This window comes from Eubalaena glacialis, chromosome 3 (genome assembly GCF_028564815.1).
Source record: "Eubalaena glacialis isolate mEubGla1 chromosome 3, mEubGla1.1.hap2.+ XY, whole genome shotgun sequence".
NCBI lineage: Eukaryota > Metazoa > Chordata > Mammalia > Artiodactyla > Balaenidae > Eubalaena > Eubalaena glacialis.
In genome coordinates, this window is record NC_083718.1 from 136,522,930 (window position 1) to 136,548,134 (window position 25,205).

General features: G+C 43.9%; 1 protein-coding gene across 3 annotated transcripts in view; it reads left to right on the forward strand.

Annotated features, from left to right (window-relative positions):
- The window catches only part of GNG12 (G protein subunit gamma 12), a 119,318-nt gene that overhangs the window by 29,351 nt on the left and 64,762 nt on the right, over positions 1-25,205 (forward strand). For all 3 annotated transcript variants that reach the window (XM_061184039.1, XM_061184038.1, XM_061184037.1), the window contains exon 2: positions 14,304-14,356. The gene's annotated coding sequence lies outside the window, so the exon portion shown is untranslated. The remainder of the gene's footprint in view (positions 1-14,303; positions 14,357-25,205) is intronic.

A 25,205-nucleotide genomic window follows, 5' to 3' on the forward strand; every position in this document is an offset into this window, starting at 1 on the left:
AGTGGCAGACTTCAAGGCGAAAAGTGGATATTTGGTCTGGGTGGGTCTAGATACAGTATACAGTGTAACTACTTTAGATTAACTGCAGATGGTGGGGTGAGAGACAATCAAAATTGTAGAATATTAAAAAGCAATACAATGTTTTATTTCTAAATTGAGCTAACAAAGTAATGGCTAGGTTCAAAGCTGCATGGTAGAGTGAAAAGCACAAGGCCTGTGAATTCAGACAGTTCTGGATTTGACTCTGAACTCTGCCACTTGTAGACTTGTGGTTTTGGGGAAAACATTTAAAGCTGCTGAAACTCAAATGTCCTTATCTCTAAATTGGGTATAGTGTTTTCTGTCTTTTGGCATTGTTTATATTTCCAGTGCCTAGTGCAGCGCCCAGCACTGGATAGAGGCTTAGCAGTTGGTTGTTGGCAGAAAAAAAGAAAGGATGGATGGATGGTTGGATAGATGGATGGATGGATGGATGGATGGATGGATGGAGCAATTACTCCGGATTGATAAAAACTGAGAGCCTCTGTGCTAAATAATATAGGTACATTCATAACAAGTCATATTTGCCCTATTGACTTGAGGTTTGCCAAGCAAATTTTCTCACTTCTAAGTTAGTGGGGACCAAATTTAGAAGCCATAAACCTCTCTTTTGTCATCTCATGTATATCAAGGCTTTAAGTAACAGAAAAGAAAACATGACTAATTGTGACCCTAACAAGTAGGGGGTTATTTTCCACATATTCAGAAAGTGTAGACGAGGTAGTTACTTCTGCCATTTGCCACTAAAGAGCTGTGCTCTTTTCATTCATGGGATCTGCCTTCTTTGCTGTGTTGTTTTTGAAATTCAGACTTGCTTTCTCATGGTCACCGATGGCGATCACAGTTCTGTGCTTTACTACCAGTTTCAAAGTTGAGAACCAAGGAGGCACCTGGCACATGTCTCATGTCTTTCGTGAGGAGGCAAAATCCTTTCCCAGCAGGCTCACAACATGTCCCCTCGGGCCTTACTGGGTGGACAGAGCACACAGCCTCCCTTAGACCAAGGCTCCCACCTTTCCTGAGCTCACAGCATCTCCACTCAAACAAACTGGGGTTCTGTTAGCAGGGAAATGTTGAGGGCTACGTTCATTTTCACATAAGTGAACTGGTTAAAAAAAAAACAAAAGTTCAAGTTTAATGGAGATGATTTGCTTGTAAAACTGTGTTATCTGCGCCAGGAGATTCAGGATTTGCAAGCCCCCAACTGGGGTGTAATGATTCTGCTGGTTTTAAGCTGGGTAGAAATGTTTTTGTCTCTTGGTTGTGTGTGTGAGGGTTTTTGTTTTGTTTTGTTTTTTTCTGTTCTTCCTTTTTGAGTGGCAGACGCAAAGAGGAGTAAAAGAGTTAAAATAGGAAAATATTTTCTGGAGTTAGTGCTAGGCCTCTGAAATGCTGCAACCCTGACTTTTGCCAGAAGCCCTGTGCTGAAACTGGCCAAAAAAGACTGTTAACAAAATACTTCCCGACCAAGCTAAGTGAAGAGAAGAAAATATAAAACAGTATTGGGGCGGGGTCGGGGGGGGGCAGATATTCTGAAAGGAGGGTTGGCAGTGAAGCTTTGCAGGAGAGTGTAGGAATTTGAGGGTTGTACACTAGTGTGTGGTTTACATTGGCTCTGCCCAGGTTCACTGCTCAGAGAGCAGAGGAAGAAAGGAAACCACTTGCCTCGCCTGAGAAGGATGTAAAGACTACAGTGGGATTAAGTCCATAGTTAAATTGCACACACACACATTCTAGGAATCCAAATTTGTGGTTTAAAAAATACATACATCAAAGTGTTTTTGTGGGAGCTTTTGACTTGGATGACAAAATGCTTAATAATCAATATCTGCCATTTTCCTCTTTTGGAGAAGCCACCCAACCACTTACATTCCTAAACAAATATTCCTAAATAAATAGGATTTCATGTCGCAAACATCAAAACTTTTAAGATTTAAAGAAGTACTCACACATGTCAATAAAAGTTCACCACGACTTGCATTTGATTTATTGCATTTCATTTATTGAGGAGGTAAAGGGGCAGAACTGATACTGATCAATGCTTTCTATTTATGTTATCTCTACTTTTAGAATTTGACCATATCCTTGAACTGTGCTATTTCTCAAATGACTGGAGATTAATAATATCCTGTTTTTATACAAGAATTTCAAAGTCTCACATACAAAACCTCCAGACAGATGATGCTTTAAGAAAAGGAGAAAAGACACAGTAGATAAATGCCAGTTGACTAGACTCTGAAGCTGAGGTTTGCTAAGAGGCCAAGTAAAGGAGAGAAAGGTGGAATTCAGAGAGAGATACTGGTCTCTGTGAGGTTGCATTCAAGGCCACGCTGGGAAAATGCCAGAGGGCTGGGAGAATGGCTGTCCCAGAGTGCCTCATCATAAATGGGGCTCATTCATGAAGGGAACACTGTTCTTCTGAAAAGCACCCATATTGAAGAAGCAACCAGAAAACCCAGATGTATAGGAGGTGCCTGGCAAGAAGGCTCTGTGCCTCCTCCTTCCCTCTGTCTCTTCCAAAGAGTTTTCTTAATATTCCACAGTATTTCCTGTGGCCACTGGGCCCAAACTGACTGGAAGCATACAACAAAAGTAGTTTAGCCAACCACTTGGCACTAAAATCTGAGCCAGCCGTATTCAGAATTAACTGAAAGAAACACTGCCACTGCCATAAATAAGGCAGACAGTTTCTTTATGAGTTGAATTCTCTGAGCATTTTTTGAAGGCAATGAAGCTTTAAGGCTTTAGTAAGAGGCAAGAGACTGTAAAACATGTCAGATGCTTAGTAAAAACTCAGGGGTGCAGCCACGAGTTTGTTGTACATTGAACTGGGGGACCACACCATTGACCCTCAAGGGAACGGGGCACCCTAGCCCACCCCCTGGTGGGGTGTTTCAGAGAGGGCAGACCTATCAGAATCTAAAGTGCGTGTGTGTGTGTGTGCAGGGGGGTCGTTTAAAAACGATGTCTTATGATTCATTTGGGAAAAGGGGAAATATTTATTTTCATAACACAAACATCCGAAAATCAAGTTCAACAAAATACTTCTGGTTCGTTGACAATATGCATTTATTCAGTAACAAAAAAAGATTATTTTATTGAATGTCTCGTCTGTGTCAGGCGTCGCCTCGGGCACTGGGGGTACAGCAGGGAACAAACAACGTCCTTTTCTCGCGGGGTTTACATTCCAGTGGAGGACAGGGCTAATAATTCAGTAGGATAGAAAAGACAGTGTCAAGTACTATGAAGAAAGGCAAAGCGGAGTAAGGGAAGAGAGAGCAGGGCCTCTCTGAGGAGGTGACACTTGTCAGAGACCCAGAGGAAGTGAGGCCGTGGAGTGTGCAGGCCTGCGGTGTCTGTGAGAAGAAGTCCAGCAGCGGGAAGGATCAGTGTCATGGCGTATCTGAGGAGACGGGGAGGTCGGTGTGGCCAGATCGAGTGACCAGGCTGGTTCCGGTAGAGCCTGGTAGGCAAAGGGTGGGAGCGCTAAGCCTGCAGGGAAGCCATTGGCGGGTTTTGAGCGAAGAATGACGTCATCTGAGGACACGAGTGCCCCCTGCTGGCGGGGAGCAAGAGGGAAGCCCAGAGGTCAGCGTGGAGGCTGGTATCCTCCGGGTGACAGATGCTGCCAGTTTGGACAAGGAAGCGGGGAGGGGAGGAATGTGGAGATGTGATAGAATTGGGGAGATGGTAGGGCTGACAGGATGTGCTGACACATTGACTGGATGTAGAGTAGGTAAAAATGGAGCCAAAGATGCCTGAGGATTTTGCCTTGAACAAGGGGCATGAATGGTGGTGTCCCACTTTTCGCACTAGGAACCCCAGGGGAGGAACCGTGTGAGGAGATTATTAATTTGGCTGTGGCCATTGTTACAAGTTTCAGATCCCTCATAAGGCATCACTGGGGAGATGGTAAGTCAGAGAAAAGACTGGGAATGGAGATGTAGATTTAGGGAAGAGGAAAGGGGGTGAGAATGCATGTCATAGTTTCCCAAAACAACTGAGGAAGGGCACATCAAAATCTGATTGGGGAAGGGAAGGGGAAGGTTTTATGGTTATCAGAAATGAGTGTGAGTTTTAAAAGGTTAAGAAAGACTGTCTTACATCATCAGTATCCACAGCTGTTCCTAGAATTAAGGGAGACATATTCATAGGAACAAAAGCCAGCTTTGCCAATAGAAGATAAATAGGAACCGAATTTCTGAATTAGCTGTTCTGTTACTCTTTTGCTAGGCCACTGTGAACATCTTAGGTATAGATAATTAGATAGAAACATGTACATCTGTCTAAAAACATGTACAGATTTTTTTTTTTAATTTATTGGAAGCCTGAGGTATGTTAAGAACTCATTCTTGTGGGAAGGAAAACAAATACATGGAAGTTTAAAGTACAGCCTGTGCAGTCAGAAGACCTTATAATCAAGTTGTCCATGCAGATACATGAACAAATGAGAAACATGAGGGTCCAAGGAGAAGGCTGGGCATGGAAATGACTAGCTCCACAGTTAGAACATTGCTGAATGCCCTGGGCTGCCTTTAAAATCCTCCCAGTGGTATGGGGAATGACAGATTTTTTTTTTTTTTCTTGGCTCTGGGTGGTGGTTGTTGGTTTTTTGTTTGTTTGTTGTTTGTTTTTTCCTGGTGCAGCGGGTATATATTTGTATATTTCCCTAAGGGAGGGTCAGCAAGTTGTGTCATTCAGAATGTATGTAAAACGGGAAGCTCCCTGAGAATATCTGGAGGGGGTGCAAACTAATGTTAGAATAGAGGCAGCAAAGGTGGCTTTACCCAGGAAGCAAGTACAAGTGGTAGGTTTAAATACAGGAAGGTTGTACTGATTTTCTTGGGCGCTATCTTCTCGTTGAATTGTGGCATTAAGTGGATTATATTGAACATAGTTGGATTTGTTTGTGTGTTTGTTTGTTTGTATAAGCTGTTGATCTCTTTCTTGAGGATACAGGAAAAAGATGGACAATCCTTAGAAGATTCTCCATGCCCAGCCTTGTTTTGGTAGCTGCAATGAAAGACTGAACCATCCAGTAGAGTCCAAGTTCCGAAACCAGGGTGATATATTTCATAGCATGTGCTCTAAGTGCCTGTAAACATGTGGGCCTTGGAGGGAGCCACTCACAGCCTCACTTGAGGACTACTACGCACTGCCTTCTGCCTCTGAGTGCAAGGCCTGCGAAGTATGCTCATCCACAGCAGCAGTCTGGCAGAGTGAAAATAAAACCTCTCTCTTGTTTTTCTGACTCAGGCTCAGGGCAGTGCCCTTTGCTGCATCCTGCCCTCATTATGCTGCCTGACTCTGTGCAGCGGACATAACCTGAATATTTCTGTGATGAATCTCTCTGTCTCAGCGTCTGACGGAAAGTGTGTCATGGAAAGGAGTGATAGGATTAGAGAGCTAAGCCTCATGGACAACATGATTATTTTCAACATAAAAGCAGAATCTCAGTTACCCAGAATGTGCCCATAAAACTGGACTTTTTAGAGGGAAACATAGTTCTAATATATATTACTGGTGATAAATGCTACTAAATTTTACTCTTTTTTTTTTTTAAGTTTTCTGAGGCTAATAAAATTCAACCCTATTGAATAGTTTTTTTCCAAGCATGATTGGATCTTAAAAATATTTTTTTCCTTGAAAACTAATCAGAAATGTGTTGGAGATCATTGTCTGTTGCCAGAAAAAGAGTCTAAGGTCATATCTTCATCCATTCCTGCTTCAGGAGTTCTCACAAAGAGCACTGAGCCTGGCTAACATTAGCTGAGCTTTGGGGGATGGGGGGCGGGAGCAGGGTTGCCTATGAATCAGGATTTAATGGTGGGCCCTTGGCTCTTACCAGTTTGAAGTCTTTCTGCAACTTCTGCTGACTGCAGGCCGCAGGGGCTGTTTTACTCATTACCCTGTTGCAAGGAAAGGAGTGCTCTTGAAGAGCTTACGTTCCCTTTTATCAGACAAGAACCGTGTGCCGCAGCTGCCCGAGTCAACAGCACTGTAGCAAAAGCTCAAGGATTGCCATCATCTCATCCACAAGCCCTGGTAATTTTCTCTTCTGTGGTTCTCCATGGCCCAATTTTTTTACCGTCAGTCATTCTATAAAGATTTATCAGCTACCCTCCGCCTGTCAAATATTGCCATAAAGTAATATCCTATTGGGCCTGTAGTTCTTGGAAACTGTGTTACTATTTTTCTTTGTCTTCTCAACTTTCTTAACTGTCTGTTGACCAGCAAGAATGTAAGCCATTGCAATGGATATGGTCCCTAGTTAACAAAGATATATGAAAATATGTTTACTACTCTGGATAGGTAAGTAGATTCATTTATTTAAGGATGATTTTCAGTATTAAATTTGAAAGGTATTTGGTTAATTCTCAGTTAACAACAACAAGCACAGAAATTAAATTCAGACCCTCTTTTGGCTGATTACTGTTTTCAGTAAGCGTTCAGTGAGTGATTCCCTTCAGCATGACAGCTAGCGATCACTAGGCCCTAAGCTAGTCTTTGTGCTTTGCAAATATAATTGAGCATGAATTATTGCAAATGATATAGGACCCCCAGACAAGCCCCCCAAGATATCCAGGAGGGTCCTGAAGCTCAAAACGTCTAGGTTAGCTTCCAGGGAGTTAGATCACATTTAACTTTGCACTGGTTCTAATGTAAAAACCTAGGGCATACAAACTCTGACTAGGTGACCATCCATCTTGGTTTGTATGGCACTGAGGGGATTCCTGGGACGTGAGACTTTCAGTGTTAAAACTGGAATGTCCTAGCCATACCAAGATGAGTTGGTTTCTCTAGTCAGAAGAAGAGTCAGTTAACAGAAAGGAATATCAATAAATACTGTCTTCTAAAACCAGCAACTTATCTGTAGAATGGGGATGATTCTCTCTTCCTCATGGGGTTGTGATAAGGCCTACTCACTACTCCTGTCTGTGGGGTTGGGTAGCTGGCTCTGTGTGTTTCCTTGGAATCGGGGACCAGCATCATCTCTGACGGGCAGTCTCTCTCCTTGCCCTCCTCCAGAGGCCTGTTGCCTAAGAAGGCCTTGGCTGTTCCCTGGGGACGGGTCAGTGCCAGCTGTTTCTGATGTGAGGATGCTAGAGATCCCGGGTTCTTTCTGTTGTCTTTATGCTTCTCACTGTTGTTACCCCCTTTGGGTTTTACCTGCTATTGCCTCTTATGTAATAAGGCTTCTCGCTGATTTGAAACTCTTTACTCATTTTTTTTTTTTAATATATGAAGTCCTTAAGTATTTCAATTCACCACATCACTTGGCATGTACAGTTGAGTTGAGAAATGCTCAAAGATTTTTCAGATTTATTTCTGATTTTTTTTTTAAAAATTATTGAAATATAGTTGGTTTACAGTGTTTCAGGTGTACAGCAAAGTGATTCAGTTATACATATATATAAATATATATATTCTTTTCTTACATTCTCTTTCATTATAGGTTTTTACATGACATTGAGTATAGTTCCCTGTGCTATACAGTAGGTCCTTGTTGGTTATCTATTTTATATATACTAATGTGTATATTTTAATACAATTCGAAAAGATACATGCACCCCAGTGTTCACTGAAACTCTTTACTTTTAAAATCGCAGCCCCGAGCACACACAGGTACTTGCTTCCTCTCCAGCATTTGTACAAGCTGTTCCATCTGCCTTGCTCATGCCTCCCTCCCTTCATCTTCTGGCTAACCCTGGTCACTCTTCACACTTTAGCTTTGATGCCACTTCCCCCTGGAAGCCTTCCATGATCATCCCAGACTGGTATTGGTGCCTCTCCTCTGTGCTCTCAGAGCTCCTTGTACTTAGCACGATAGATTGTGTGCCTCTGGAGCTGTAATTGCCTGATCAGTTGTCCATATGACTCACTGTAGGCTCCTTGCAGAGAGGGACTGTGTTTTGTTCTCTGTTATACCCCCCAGAACCTTCCACATTGCCAGGCACATAAAAGGTATAGAGAGGCTTATAAGGATCAGGATAGTGCAAGAGCCGCCAAGGAGCAGACCATCTTTATGTACAATTGGCTTTGGCTTTGCAGTGGCCCTGACTATCCTTGCAGTCCTCCTTGGGAGACATAAGCCACTCTAGATCTTTCTCAAAAGAGCTACAGCCTCTTCATCCAGGGACCACCATCTAGTTTAGTTAGGTCTTCGTTTGCCCTGTAAGACATTGAGCACATTGTGAAAATACACATGCAGTTAACCACCCAGCTGCCAAGCATTGCATAAATATCAGTGGGGAGACATAGGACCCAAGAATATATGTAGGGTGAGGGCATTCAATTTTATGTTTATTTGTATATACATGGCATAAAGATATTTCTACTCTCTCAAGTTTTAATAAAATGTGAAATCTTCCCCTCAGTTCTGAAGATCTGATGATTTGCAGGCTATACTGTATTAAATTGTGAATTTTGGATGTTTCATTTCATAATGTGATCCAGATTATTTTTCTTTCTCCCTGGTGGACATTAATTGTTTCCTGTGAATTTTCCTGATATTAGGAAACAGATGTTCCATATTTTTATCTGAGTTTTTTCCAGATGCTGAACCAGGACTTTTGTGTGTGTGTGTGTGTACGTGTACACAGTGAATTTTTGAGGAATGAGTTATATCAGAATTTGCAAGTAAAACCATAACAGATATATCTGCAGAATTGTACAGATCTGTCCAAGGATGGAAATGCTTTTGGACATTCTGTTTAATGTAGTTTAGTATTGTTTAGCTAATGCAGACTGCTGGCTTAAGACTGCATTAGAACTGTCCCATGATAGTGTGCTTGCCAAAATAAGGAGTGGTGTAGCAAAAAGCACACAGTTCATGCAACCTATGATTTTTAACCAAACTGTAATTGCTTTTACCATTGTCTCTTAGCTATATAAAATTCTTCCCCCATCTCCCCATAAAACACTGACTGAGTGCCACCTGTGTGCTGAGCAGGGTGCTAGGCTCTCTGGGAGATACAAACACAAATAATATATGGACCCTTGGGACCTTATCATCCAATAGAAGAGCTGAAACGCATTCTGAAGCATCTGTAATGACAGGTAGAAGGTGGTAAAGGTCGTAGAAATTCAAGGAGAAGAGTGGTTTCATGGAGCCAAAGAGGGAGGGAATATTTGGGGGAAGAAGTGGTACTTGAGCTAGGTTAAAACAATAGTAATGAAGCAACACTTGCTTTAGGTCTAAGTTATTTAACTTATTGTAACTACATAAGAACTGCGTAAGGGTGGTCCGTTATGTAAGCCATGGTTTTGGTGGATTTGCTAAAATCATACTAACATTTCTTGAGTGCTTCCAGTGCAGCAGGCACAGGGCCCTGATGCTCCGTATAAAGGAGTTTTAATCAGAAACAATGTGGAATTGGTGCTTTGTATAATAATCCATTTTGCACAAAATGCATCTCTTCATTTTACCTTGTGACCTTCCTTTCACGAGGAGGCCTTGGGTTCCGAGAGCAAAGGACTGAGGCCAGTCTTGGCCAACTCCAGGATTCGGGGACCCTCTGCAAGTCACCTGGCCTGTCTGGGTCTCACTTTTCTCCGCTGTAAGGTGGGGATTGTCATCCTCCCCAGCTCACTCGCAGGGTAGCTGGGAAAATCAAAGTGGGTGTAAATGGACAGTGAAAAGCAGTCAAAAGCCAAACATTTTGCCATGAAGCCATGTCATAGCTCATGAGGTTTATACAAAATATGGCTGTTGCTTATTATTAAAACACTGTAGAAAGGAAAAGATGGTTATCTTAAAATTGCCAGATATCAGTAATATATTTGTAGCAAATACATATACTAACTCTTGATTATCATGCACTAGAAAGAACTCATGCAAATTCGTAAGAAAAATATCAAGACCCTACTACACGAATAAGCAAAGACTATAGACTTATTGTTTCTCAAGGTAACAAACCATTAATAAACAGGAAATGTATTAAATGTAAGGGCCCCTATGTCAGGAACCTTATTTACCTCATTCACTGCTGTATCTCCAGCACCTACAACTGTGCCTGGCCCCTAATTTGCACTCAGTTAACCTCTCAAGAATAATTAAATTACTGTTCATTGTGGAAGGAGATGAAATAGCAAGATCAAAAATGCAGATTTATAATTTGGTTGTTAATATCTGAGAGGATGCTGACGTCCGTATCCATGGGAAGTTGGTGGTTTCTTTTATATTCTGGATGCAAGTAGGAAGGGTGGGTATTATGGCTAGTTGTATTTATCTCTGAGTGGGTGGGCTGGGCACAGTCCTGATGCAATCTCTGACATGAGCCAGAAGGAGGTCTCTTTTTCTCTAGAAGTCTATGTATGTCCCAGATCGTGAAGCTTTTTTCTTTCCTATTGTTAGAGAAAGAGGAGAGTATCCTCCTACAAGGACTTCTATATCCATCCAGGGGAAGTGTAGGTAGTGATGGAAGGAAGCATCTTATGGAACTCTGGGCTAGAAAGTGGCACAACCACACCTGAACAGCAAAAGGAGATTTTCAACATGAGACTGTTGTTTTTGAAAAAAAAAAAAAAAAGATGTTTGGAACATACTCATAGCCAGTTATTGGGAACCAAGAAAACTTTAGGAAATAGCATTTTCTGTCCTTTTTTCCTTGAATATTGCATTTTTTAAAGGAAAGTGTCTTTTCTGGTATTTCTTTATAGTGGCCAGCCAAGGCATGTTATTACTTAAATCCATGTGCAATGTAAAATGAAACTGATGAACTTGTTGGGGGTATGATCAAGTCAGCCATGCTCTGCATTGCTTCTGTTCCCTCTGGTATTAAACAGACCTAGGAAATGACCATTCCCTCAGCACAGGCTGAATTTAAAAGATGAAGTTAAAGCTTGCTTTGTTCAAGTGCATATCTGGAGACTCTTTCTCCTGCTGTGTTTTTATTAGGCCCAAGTTTGTACCCCTGGCCCCTGTCCTTCCAGTGCTGTGCCAGTGTTTTCATGTGTGTGCCTTTATGGAGCATCTGCTGTATACCAAACACATTGCAAGGTCCTGGAAAGACAAAGATGAGTTAGACACATTCTCAACCTCCAGAGATTCTGCAAACAAGTGGACAGAGAGACCAGTAAATGAAAAACTGAAACACAGGAGCCACTTGGATTAACAGAGGGAAGTACAGGGGCAATGAGAGTAGAAGGCAGTGGAACACAGAAGGAGTCAGGCCCGGTATAGCGTTAAAGAGTCCAGGCTCTGGCACAGAAAACGAACTTATGGTTGCCAAAGAGAAATGGGGGGAGGTATAAGTTTGGAGTTTGAGATTAACAGATACATACCACTATATATAAATTAAACAACAAGGACGTACTGTATAACACAGAGAACTATATTCAATATCTTGTAATAACCTATAATGGAGAAGAATCTGAGAAGAATATATGTGTATTCTTTATATATACAGTATAGAAAACTGAATCACTTTGCTATACACCTGAAACTAACACAACACTGTAAATCAAATGTACGTCAACTTAAAAAAAAAAAAAAAAGAGAGAGTGCAGGCTCTGGAACCAGGCTGTCTGGGTTTACAGTCTGGCTCTGCCATTTATAAGCTGTGTGACCCTAGGCTACTGACTTGACCTCTATGCCTCAGTTTGCTCACCTGCTAAATGGGGTAATAACCCATTTCATAAGGTTACTGAGACAATTAAAGGAGCACGTAAAGCGCTTGAAATGCTCCATAAAAATCAGCTTTTATTATTATCAGTAGTAGTGGTACATAATTATCAGTTGAGTTGAGTAAATACTACTTTACTACTGTTACTGCAGAGAAGTTGCCCCATAGCCAGCCGAGGGAGTTCACACAGGCTCCCCAGAAGTGTTGATTTTTTAATTGAGACTTGAAGGCAGGCAGATACTGTAGGGAGAAGACGTGCTTGACAAAAAGAACACAATCTGCAAAGGTACAGAGAAGTGAGAGTGGCGGGGGGGAGCATTTAGGGACCCGTAAATAGGTTTGTGTGGGTAAAGGGCAAGATGCCCACAGGAGAGTGCCTGAGGGGCAGGCACGAGGTCACTGGAGCTTTGGAGACTGGGCTAAGGAGCTTGGACTTAATCCTACCACCTAGAGGAAGCCACTGAAGGATTTTCAGCAGGTTCAGGGGTTGCCTTGGGAGACTGGGAGGCAGCACCCCCAGTGGCCTCAGCCCACGGCCTGTTGATTCTAAATGATGTCCCTCACCAGCCTCCTTCCCTATCATTTGGGCAGGAAATTCATGTGTGTGGATTTGATTTTGCTCATTGGGTATGATTTCTTTGGGGGGGGGCACAGATTAATAAAGTGAAAGGATGTGTTTATGTAATTCCTTTCTACTCCCTACCCCTGCTAAGACAGATACAGAGATGTCTAGCTTACAGACTCATTTGAGAATCAGATGAAAGTGATAGACTCTTCCCTCAGAAAAATCACAAAGACACGATTTTCCAAAGACCCCACATTAACCTCTCCCTGCACCCCCATCTTGGTCATCCAGACAGGCCCCCTAGACACAGTACAGTCTTTTTGACCCCAGCCTTGCCTGTGGTTTTTGTGTTCCCACCCCAAATTATTTTAAATTTAATTTGCTAGTACATCCCATCAGTCCTCCATCTGCCATCAGTGCTATTATCTGACCATGTATGATGGGAGCAACCTTGGATCACTTGACGGTTATAATTAAAACTGAAAGTAATTATCTTATTTTGACCCGTTCAAATTTAATTGAGAGTATAGTGGCTAAGGGCATGGGCTCTGGAGACCAGCTACGTAGATTAGAATCCCAGCTCTGTCAGTATCTTATAACCTTGAGTAATTACTTAACTCCTCTCTGCCTCAGTTTCCTCATTACAAAATGGGAATGATAATATACGTACCTCGTGAAGTTATTGTGAGGGTTCATTAAGGTAACATGGGAGGACTTCCCTGGTGGCGCAGTGGTTGAGAATCCGCCTGCCAATGCAGGGGACATGGGTTCGAGCCCTGGTCCGGGAACATCCCACATGCTGCGGAGCAACTAAGCCCGTGTGCCACAACTACTGAGCCTGCGCTCTAGAGCCCACAAGCCACAACTACTGAGCCCATGCGCTACAACTACTGAAGCCCGCGCACCTAGAGCCCATGCTTCACAATGAGAGAAGCCACCGCAATGAGAAGCCTGTGCATTGCAACGAAGAGTAGCCCTCGCTCGCCGCAACTAGAGAAAGCCCGCACGCAGCAACGAAAACCCAACACTGCCAAAAATAAATAAATAATAAAATAAATAAATTAAAAAAAAAAAAAAGGTAACATGGGAGCTTGCTGAGAAGACATAGCAAGTACTGTATAGTATTCGCTATTATTATGTTATTATTTCTACTAAATGACATCATGGAATGGGGTAATTAATGATGAATTCCTAAGAGCAGGAAAATAGATAAACAAAATCTCTGTGCATTTCACTCACTTTGGAGCCTTGCCAGTACCTGAAGGCCAAGGATAGATTCCCTAGGCCCGTGCTGTCCGATATGGAAGCCACTAGCTGCTGTGGCTGTTGACTACTTGGACTGCTGCTAGCCCGAGTTGAAATGTACTGGGTCTTGAAGATTTAGTATGACAAAAAAAAAAAAATGCAAAATGTCTCATTAATCATTTTTTATATTGGTTGCATGTTGAAATGATAATATTCTGAGTAAATTCAGTTAAATAAATATTAAAATTGTCATCTGTTTCTTTTTGCTTTTTTAATGTGGCTACTAGAAAATTTAAAGTTACATATGTGGCTTGTGTTATATTTCTGTTGAACAGCAGGGCTTTAGGCTCACCATTATCAATAAAATAAAAAGGTGTGGTTATCTGTGATCAGGTGATCACTATTGGAAAGCCTGTACACTCCTCCTATTGCCCTTCAAGTTATACCGGACCATCCGTTTTTCAGTCGGTTCCATAAAGGGAGTCATGGCTTGGTGCTAGCAGAAGGGAGTGGAGGAGCCAAAGCAAGAGCAACAACCCGGGAAGCTTCCGCTGACTTGGAGGGGTTTGGACGAAAACACTACCATTTATAGTTATACTGGCCTCAGACTTTGAACACTCCCTGAAGGAGATGAGAGAATGCTCTCTGTTCAGGAAGTTGTAATATGTAGGCAAAAAACTCTCCCTATTCCATCAGGAGCCAGAAAAAGCTTTGCTAATCTTTAACTAAAAGAATAAATATTCAATGTGATGGCAGTCACTGGGATCGAAGGCACACCCTTTCCAAATGTGATTTACTTACGGAATGCTTGTTTCATTCTATTTCAGATTCATTCCATCACCTAAAACCTGGTAACGGTGGGCCACACCGAGTCTCACTGGTAAGTGATCTTTCATTTTTAAAACAAAGTGACCGTTTGACATTACTTTTGAAATGATATTCACACTTCTAAGTTAGATGCATCCCTACTAGTACTATGATTAGATGTCTATTTATTTACATTTTTTTTTCCTCTGAAATGATTTACGATGTGTCCATGCCTTAAAAAAACAGATCAATCCATGTTCTTTTGCTAAGAACATGATCAGGGAAAAGATCTATGATTACGTGCCAAATACTATTAAAATAAAAACTTTTTTTGTGATGAAACTATTTCCAGGGCCCTGTTGATAGTCTGCTTGTTTCAAACAGTATCCAAAACAACAAAGTGATACTTCAGCCAAGGAATTCAGACAGTTCCTTGCAGTGTGTTGTAATGAAGATTGGCTCATAGCTGTAACATTAGCTTTCTTATTGCCCTATTTTTTCTCTCATCTCTCTTTAAACCTAAATGTGACTGTCATGAGATAACAGTTCTGTAGTGGTAGAAAACTTCCTTTAGAGCTGGGAAAGTAATGTACTTCTTAAGTGAAAAAGCTTCTGAGGCTTCAGGTGGCACCACTCCCTGATATGTGGCGATAATGTTATTTGCATTGTGTATCAGTTAGCTTTTGCTGTATAACAAACCTCTTCAAAATTTACTGACTCAAAATAGCAATCATTTCTTTATCCCATAATTCTGTCGGTTGGCGATTTGGGCTGGGCCTAGGTGTGTGATTCTTTTGGTTTCAGCTAGGACCATTCACGTGTCTTCAATCAGCTGCAGGTCCAGGTCACCTAGGCTGGGGGTCACCTGGCTGTCCGCTGGAGTGATGACAATGACTAAGACATGTGTCTCACTGTCCTGCAGGCTACCCTGAGCTTGTGCACATGGCATTTGGGCAGGGTACCAACAGACACAGCAGATGCGTCTTGGGGCCAAGGCTCAGAACTGCCACAACATTGCTTCCACCACATTCTGTGGGCTAAAAGAAGCTATGTGGCTAGTGTAGATTCAAGAGGTACAGAAATAGATTCTACCTCTTGGTGAGACGAGCTGCGGAATCACATTGCAGGGAGGATGGTTACAGAGAGGGGGAGATTTGCGGCCATTTTCACAATCCACCCTACAGTGTTTATGGGTCTCACGAAAACATCTGTGATGGAATGAAAAGCGCCTGGAGAGTGAGAGGGCTCAGGTCACGCTCCCATCTCATAGCCCGTCCCCTCGGCCCGTTCTGATCGATAGACCCTGGGATCCTGGTCTTGCTGTCTGCCGCCTGGCATCCCGGTCAGTTCAGCAGCATCCTGGGTGGTCTTGCCAATACCAGCTTTCCACTCCCAGCCTCGCTTCATGGTACGCAGCACCGCCACACCAGTCATCCTTCAATTCAACTTTCAGGAGGTTCCTCCTTTGCTCAGAAACTGTCAGTGCCCCCGTGTCATCCACCACACCAGCGTAGACTCCTCTCTGGCTTCTCTGGCCCAGTCCTTCCATTATCTGGCCCAGTCCTCTCTTGTTCAGCTCCCGCTATTCCTTTTCTTCTAGCCAGACTAGCTTGTTTACCATTTCTCCTGAGGACATCTCATGCGGCTCACCCCTTCTCTGCTTGGAAATCCTTCCCATTCTGCAGGGCCCGGTAGAATCTTCCCTTCTCTGTAACGTGGTCTTCCCTGCCTCTTCCCACCATCTGTGATCTTCTCTGTTCTGAATACTTCAAAGCCAAACACTGTCTTCTGTCATGCACTCTTCTTCACCTTCGCTAGTCTTACCTCCTCAGTAGCCTTGTCAGTGCCTTGAGAGCAGAACGCTCCCTGTGTCTCCCTTGCAGTACTCAGCACAGGGCCGAGAGGGCAGTGGGTACTTAGTCAGCCAGGACCCTACACCTGGTCACCCACCAGCAGCTCCTCAGGATCACATGAGGTACCTGTTGAAATACAAGTTCACAGTCCCTTCACTGGGCCGTCTGCGTTCATTAGGTGAACCCCAGGGATCTTGAAGCACTCAGACGATTCTGATGTAATAGCTACACAGTTGGCAACCACTTGTTGAGGAAAGAACAAGAAATTTATATGAGACTGGGGTTTGAGTCCTGGCTGTGCTACTTCTTGGCTCTAGGACCTTATAAATGTGACCTTTCTGAGCTTCAGTATCCTCATCTGTAAAACAGAAATAATATTTAACTTGAGGATTGCCAAGAAGATAAAAAAGGATGATGTAAAAGGGAATGAAGTACTGATACATGTTACGACATGGATAAACCCTGAACATATTATGCTAAGTGAAAGAAGCCAGCTACAAATGTCCACATATAATATAATTCCATTCATATGAAAATGCAGAATAGGGGAATCTATGGAGACAAAAGTAGATTATTCATTGCTTAGGGCTGGGAGGTGAAAATGGGGGACATGGGGGGATAGCTAAAAGGTATAGGGTTTCTTTTTGGCGTGATGAAGACGTTCTAAAATTCATTCTGGCAATGGTTGCACAGTGCCTGTGAATGTACTAAAAACCACTGAATTGTACATGAAAATGGGTGAATTGTATGGTATATGAATTATATCTCAATGAAGTTGTTTAAAAAAAGAACAAAAAGAAGTGTTCCCTCCTCTTAAAAAAAAAAAAAGGATGATGTATACTCAAGTGCTTTATAAACCATAGAATGTAATTAAAATACATTAATTGATTATGGATCTGTGGCTAGCCAGTGTTTCAAAAGGGGCAGTTACCTCTGTGGTGGTAGTCATGGTAGTGATAGAGGAATGGACAGTGAGTAATCCAGTGGTGGAAGGATTAATAATTACAGCAAGAGTAGTCATAATTAGTGTCTACTGTTTATTGAATGCTGACTGTATGCTGGGCACTGTGGTAATTGCTTCACATAGAATTATTTGAAATTTACAAGAAGATCCCCTTGTTCAGTTGCATCTGTATCATAATTACAGCCTATTCCACCATTAGTGATTTAGTCCTTTGATTTCTCCTTCTTCATTCCTGAGAGAAATAGTTGGTTAAGCTGCTATCAACCATTGACAGCTTACCAGTGTCAAGTACGAGGACCTGTAGAAGTGTGAGCTGCTTTGATTGGTGGGAGAAGTTGGGGAAGGGAGAGCAACCAACAGTACTAGGGAGAGAGTAGGTGTGGGACGTGCAGGAATGGACCAAAGGGCACCCAACTGCCTGAGGAAGGATGGAGTAGGGGGAGAGGTGTGCAAGAGGGCGGGAGGGGGTGGTCTGAGACATTTGCTGACGTGACAGTTTGGCCCAGGGCTGTTTCTGGTCTAAGGCCCACCACATGCTCACCCTGCTCACTTGGAACTTCCCCATAACAGCTATCACAACAGGCAGCATTTATAAAACATTTATAAAACAAACTATTTATAAAATAGTCCTCTATTCACTGTCTGATTTGTTGTACATTATTTTGATTGCTGTTGATCTAGTGTAGGTGCCTGTCTTCTTTCAAAGAGTTTTGAGGTGGCTTTTAAATACACATATATTAAGATTCAGACAAAGAAGGAAGGAAGGAAATTTGTGGGGAAGGAAAAGTAAGGTGAAATCAGAGATAAGGATAGGCCCCCAGTTCTTAAGTGAGAGCCCGTATGCACACTAGCAGCCCCCATGGTCTTGCCTCTGAGTTTCTGAGCAGTCAGTACTAGGAAAACATGCTCAGTTAGGAGTTCTTGGTGGCTAGAGGATAAAAGCACGCTAGTTACTCAGAAGAAGCAAGGTGAATTGTGATTGTTTTGAGACTTAGAGTAATTTCCCCCTGGGTGCTCACGAGGAGGATGCCACATAAGGCAGCAAACAACATCCCTATAGAAATGACTGATGAGGACCACCCTCCATGTAGACCAACGATGTGTGACACCTGAGTGCTGCCCAAGAAGAGCCTTCCAGCCCAGGTGTGCATTTCTCGGCTGGCCTTGCTTCACCCAAGTATAAAATGTAATATTTTCAGCTGTAATAACAAGTATATATATGCATCCTTCCTCCCTCCCCTGTGATGCATGTCACAGACTGTCATGGCTCTTGATGCTGAGCCCAGACATTTGGCTACGGCCCAGACTTGGCACACGAGTTGAAATCTCCTTACCATCCCAGTTCTAAAAGAATAATAAACAACTTCTTGGGAAGTACTCAGTGAAAGTTATTTCTCCCAACTCCAAATCATGCTATGCCCTGACTCAGTCTGCGGAGTGGCTGTTTGCTGCACGGAATTTACACTGACCCTGTCCCCTGTGACCTGTGTGGCCCACTTCGCTTGCTCCACGTGTATCTCTCCTTCTGTTTTGAGCCCTGTGGCTCTACGTCATTTTAGACACCAGAGTGTTCTGTACCTTTTGAGGGAACCAGGGCAGTTTGAGAAGCTCACTGGAATAAGATTAGGAGACTCCAAGGATGTATTGGATGGCAGCAAACTATAAACTGAGCTACTATTGTCCACTTACGCGATTTTCTTCTTCTAGTCGGTAACTTTAATAATTTTTGCAGGAGTAGTGTCTGACTGGTTGGCAGCACTGGTAAGATGAACCATCAGGAGAAGAGGGTGATATGAAAGTAATGTGCATAGGATGAAAAAAAAGTTAATTCAGTAAGGATCATTGTCAGAGAGGAGCCCAGAATTCCATGAGGACTGCCCATAAATGGGAATTTCCTTTTGGGCTTTGCTTTCATTTAGATCAGGTTTCTTAGTTAGAATTATTTTGGTTGCAAGTAACAGAAGTCCAACTTAAACTAGTGTCTTGACTCAATGACTAACATGTCCGTGTTGGCATGGACTTCAGGCATAGGTGTATCCAGGGGTTCCAAAAAACATCAGGCCATTATCCTTCACTCTCTCCATCTCTTGATTCTGCTTAACTCTGTCAGCTTCATTCTCAGGCAGTCTCCCCCTCAGTACATTGCAGAGGTAGCCATCAGCGTTATATTTCCATCATCTTCACAGCTGTGGATCTCAGAGAAAAGAGAGTGCCTCTTTTGTCATTGTTCTAACAATAGTACCAAGGAGGTCTGGCCCAGTTTGGATTCCTTGCCTGAATCAACCTGGCCAGAAGTAGGCAGTAGACAATAAGCAGTATCTGCTTGGCCAGGGCTTGTTCATGTGTTCCTGGACGGAGGATGAATCGTACCCGAAGCACATGGCACAGGGTCCCTAGGAAAAAGGAGGAATTTTGTTACCAGAAGAAAGGAAAGAAAGAGCATGCCAAGCAATTAAAATTTCTAGGTACCAGAGTGCACTGATTTAGAAATTCTTAATTTGGGGTCCATTAAACTTGAAAGGTTTAAAATTAGATTCAGCTTCAGTTACATTGACTACCTATTCCACGTTTAGTGTCATGATCGAGACTAGCAACAGTGAGCATACTGAGAGGAGGAGTGTGGGTGAGCCCACTGTGGGGTCACGTAGGCAGCTTTTGGCCTGACGACCTCATGTCATGTCCCCTGGATCTAGATTATTATCCTGAAGACGATGAATAGGCTTCAATGGATCTGTAATCCATTGAATGAATCAATGAATGGGCTTCTCTAATTATTTGCAAAATGCTGTGTATGTACTTTTTTTTACTGGAGAAAGGGATCATGCTTCCATGATTTTTTCATAGGACTCCCCAGTCCCCTACTGCTTAAGAGCAGACTTACTCAAATTGTTTTAGATTTGGCTAGCTTAATCTTATGTGTTCATTTCTTTTCTTGGCTCAACGAGTAGAGTTTAGTGTCCATGATAAACACAGCTCCTTATGGTACAGACACAGTGATGTCAGTGGCTGGGTATGTTGTATCAAATTGCATGTTGAGGGTTTTAGGCATATATGTAAACTTTTCACAGTCGTAGTTGCCATTTACCTAATGCTTTACTCTGGTGTTCACCCTGTGCTAAGTGCTTTATGTGCATTATCTGAACTATATATTTATACACGTGACTGTATTTCTCTGAACCTCAGATTTGTTATGGTACCACCTGCTGGAACCAGCTCCTCCGGCTGCCTCTCTGGGAACACAGGACACAAAGTCTGGCTTTTCCCTCTTCCCTGTGTCCTCTTTTGTGGATCCACACCTCTCAACTCCCAACCCCCAGATGATAGAATCCTAGAACCCCAGAGTTGGAGGAGACTGCTGAGATCATGCAGTTCAGTGGTTTTCAAACTCGGCTCTCTGCTTTTCTAGCTCAGGGACTCCTTAGAGGGAAGGATGGAAAGATCCCAAGCCCCTATCCTGCTTTGGTCACCACTGGCTGCTGAAAACTACTCATCTGGGAGAAGAGAGTCCAGAGTTCAATGTCAGACTTGTGGTTGAGTCTGAGCTACTACTCTGCTCACCTCCCTGTGTGACTCTGGGAAAGTTGCCTTACCTCTCTGAGCCACAGTTTCCTTTTCTGTCAAAGCGGTGATAATACCTGCCTCACAGAGCTGTTGGGGGCCTGGATGAGGTCATGTCTGTAAAGTCCTCGTCCCAGTGCCTGGCACACAGGCACTGCTGCAAAGGTTAGCTGTGACTAGGACACTGCACGGCGCAGCTTGTGAGACATAATTAAGACACAGCTTTCTTCTTGTCTCTCACTGTGCCTTTAAAGTTGATTCACTGGGGTGTGTTTTTCCCCATTTCCTGATAAAAACTTGATCAGGCCTATGACGTTTCTGGTTACTCTTAGGTAACAAAAAGTCCTACGGCCCCTATAAGTGACACACACACACACACACGCCGCATACTTTCTGGAAATTGGAAATGCTCACTTTAGTCTATGAACGGTCAGTGTTTACTCCAAGAGAAGACTTCCCTCCATCTTGCCCACCATTCCAGGCCTGCCCAGGTGAGGCAGAGCGAGAGGAATGTTCTTACCTGACCACTGTTGTCATGCCTGGCACTGGGTTCTCTGAGCCTGGCTGGTGGCTGAATGGACTCTCTTTTGCTTTCCTGGCTGTTTCCACGGCTGTCCTGAGGACTCCCGCACCAGCACATTCCACCAGGACCTCCCGGGATTCGGGCAGTGCCTCTCCTTCTGCTGGTTGCTTCCATCCTCCAGCAACTTCTGGTTCCCATACAGATTCTCTCTTTGGGGTTCCCTCATCCTCAGTCTGAAGCCCTGGTGGGTAGAGCCTGTTTCAAAGAGACCAGAGCTGGCATTCCTGGTGCCCTTTAACCCCCCATCAGGGGAGGGGGCGAGCAGTCCCTTTCTTCTACTCTGTCACCTTATATTGCTTCAGCTCCCCTCCCACATTTTGGTCCCTCAAGCAGGTGTCACATACCAACCCCCAAACTCGAGCCCTCCAGGTGCTGCCTTTGAAACTCTTGTCTCCAGGTTTGAGATGAAAAGTGGACTCCCACCACTCCACCCACCTCGGGGAGGCCGGGAATCAAAGCATTTCCGAGGAATCTGCCCCACAAAATCCTCCATCACTTTCCACTGTCCTGAACCTGTTTATATCCTCCTTATGGACCTTTGAGGCAGCTGGGTCAACTTCTTAGAAATTTCCATATAGTGGTCTTGCCCCGGCTTTGGAATTTCCCATCTGTTGAATCGTGTTGCCACAATGGAAACTTCCACTTGAGCATCTTGTTATATTAACTGTTGGCCCAGTTCAAGGTACTCCTCTGCAACACCCTGAAAAGTGGTCCTTTAGCCTGTGCTTGAAAACTGTCCAGGCATGGCAAGCTCCCTCTCTCCCTCTCTCCCTCCCTCCCTCCCAAGAAGCATCCCATTCCGATTTTCAGATGCTTGGAGTTGTTGGAAAGATGCTGCTCCCATGAAGCCAAGGCTGAGTCCCTGTAATCTTCCCTTTGATGAGATCAGAAGTGTGCACGTGAGTCTCGACTGAGAAAATCTGCCTGGGCTGCAGGGATTCGAGTGGCAGCCAGGTTTGCACCAACACTGTTCTCTAAGACCACAGGGAAGCCTCTGACCTTGTCTCTGGGCCGGTTTTCTTTGCTGTCACGCCAACAGCACATAACCCCAACAGAAAGCTAGTATTGGGAAACTCTGTGCTCAAGCACCATTTCTCATGCTCATTACCCTAACATCCTTTCTCTTGATCTGAGAGCTGATTTGCCTTGCTTCATGGGGGCATCTGGATCAGGAGTCCATCCACAGTTGATGAACTCTCTAAAATCAAGCCTTGCCGAATGTGCCCTACTGCCCTCCAAAGACACCCCATCCCTGCTTTTTTGCAGTTTTTCTCATACGTTTAAGTGTCCTTTGGACTCGGCTGGTTGGTTTGCCTTCTCCCCAGCATTGTGAACTGGGCCTCTCTGCCAGGTGACCTTCTTTGTCATGTGCAAGTTGGGCCACTGTGACGGTGGATCCCACAACAAGTCGATCACTCTGTGTTTATGTTCCCCACCCCATGGTGAAGGCAGCGTCTCAGATGAGCAAGCGACATGTGCTAGCAAGACGCTTGGGTCAGCTAAAGTTGAAGTCACTTTGGGGACAATGGCCTAAGAAAATACTAAATGCGTTTTGGGTCGTTCCATCATGGACTGGTTCCCCTGGCAAGTCTCAACCTTGTGTATCCAGATGTGAACCTGGTTTACATGCTAGTGTTACTTTTCATGCTATCTACAAAGACGGTGAGATGCAGCTCCCTCCCTCTCTCCCCCGCCCCTATGCCCTCTCTCCTGCCCAGATGATGCTGGACACAGAGGCCCGGAGGGCAGAATTCATCTCCCCTAGCACTGCTCACCTATCTTCCTTCTCTTGGCCTGAAAGAATATAGTGATTTTTACTGGGCCATTCAAAAATTTCTATATATGAAATAGCTAACGGGTCGTTACTGAAAACAAACTTTCTATCAATATTTGTGTACATTTTACAGTAGGGAGGTGGCATAGTATAAGCAGAGAGACTAGAGTTCAGACCATTCCTCAGCTGCTTGAGATGCTTTGGACAGAGTGGTTTAGCATCTTTGTGCTTCAGTTTCCTCATCTGTTAAATAGGGATAATGACAGTTGCCTTGCAAGAGGGCTGTATTAAAGGAACCAATGCGTGTAATGAATTCAGCACAGTGGCCTGTCACATAGTATATATTCAGTAAATGGGCTATTATCATTGTTTGCATTTGACTGTTGTGATGATTTCTAAAAAACTTTTAAAGGCTTGAAAAAAGTGTCAATCCTCCAGCAATAGTTGAGCAAGTCACTTACTCTTAAAGTCTCAAATTTCACATTAATAAGTGGAGGATAATCCTGTACCGGGTTATTGAGAGGATTAAGTGAAATAATCTATTTAAAATGCTCAGCACAGGCCTGGCACATAGTAAGCACCCAAATAATGGTGGCCATTAAATAATATATTCCCATCACAATATTAGCTCCATTTTACAGATAAGAATTTGCAGGACACTTTTTTCCTTGTGATAAATGGCTTCATGAAGACACTTTTATATGTAAGAAGTTGTTCTCACTGTTTTGTTCAAGAAAGAAGAACATTTAGTAGCTGGTTTGCTTATAAATGCCCAACTGTAGCATATATGAAAGTAAGCTATATAACTAAACCAAATGGCTTTCCATTTTTTTAGGCTTCACCTCATTTCCTTGTTAAGTTTTGAGTAAGTGATTTTGCCACTAGATTAGGAGAGTTTATATATTATTTTTACAAGTCCCGTGGAAACATGCAAGCATAGCTATATTTAGCTAGATGCTCTAAATTCACATCAATTTATTTTGTGCTCTTGCAATAAAGATGCATGGTGGGCACCTTCCTGGCATCCAAGGAGGTCTTGGAAGGGGCCGTGGAGGAGAAGACAGGGCCAGACTATAACAAGATGACCCAAACTGGAGATCGGGGCTTGGTCAGGAGGGTGGCGAGCTGGCCGGGGCGGAGCAGGGATTCCTGCCCGGGAGGTTTTCTCCTCTCACAGGGCAACACCTGCACTCCATTGTGCAGTTCGCCCCTAGGGTCCTCGTGGAGCAGTGGGCAGTCCTGAGCAACAGAGCTCCTGTCCCCTTGCTTCCTACTGACCGGGTGCCCGTGCTGCACCAAATACCAGGTTTGCGAAGAATGATGATGACATCGTTATTTGTTGGGCTGATTCTGAAGTTTGTGTCACTCATGCCTGGACACCTTCGGTGAGGAATGATCCAGGTGAGCAGGAAACCTGTTCATAGGTTGGGTCTGACTTACTCACCCCTGCAGACAGACAGTTCAGCAGTAATCTTCCTTGATGTGGAAACTTGAAATGTGGCTGGGAAGCCAGAAAGAAGGGAGGGACGGGTAGGGGACCAAGCAGTGGGGCCACTTGAGTTGGTGGGACAGCAAGTGTGTACGGAGCATCTGCCATGCGTGCGGGCAGGATGAAGAGGGAGCGGAACCGAACCTCCTGCCTTCTTCCTTGCCCAGCTCCGTAGCCCACTCCCTGAGGCAGGGACTGAACCAACGCACGTGGCCTTAGAGAAACCGCCCCCCATTGCCGTTTTGTGCATAAGGCTCACGAGAGCCCCCTGCCCGCCACACATGCTCAACTCCTGGGCCCACGAAGGAGCTGATGGCGGTTATGAAGCTTAAGCCTCAGGATCTCTCATTGGCAAGGACCCCTTCTGATGTCCTATAGCTCATTCCTAATTTTGCATTCTTCTTTTAAAGAGGCCCCCAAATTGTATAAGGCTCAGGATCCACAAAAAAACTGGATCTGTCCCCGGACCTGGGAGAACTAGCACACGCTCCGGGTCTTTCCCTCCACCCCATTTTGCCTTCACCAAGACGCTAAAACTCCAATTTGCTTCTGAACTCAGGAACAGGCTTTGGCCCTGTGTGTGTGTGTGTGTGTGTGTGTCCTCTGCTGCGGCTTGACCCAGCTAGACCTGAGTTCCCACCCAGAGCTCCTAACCCCGTGAGTGAGGGGGAGGGAGGCCCAGCCAAGAATTGCTGTCTGGG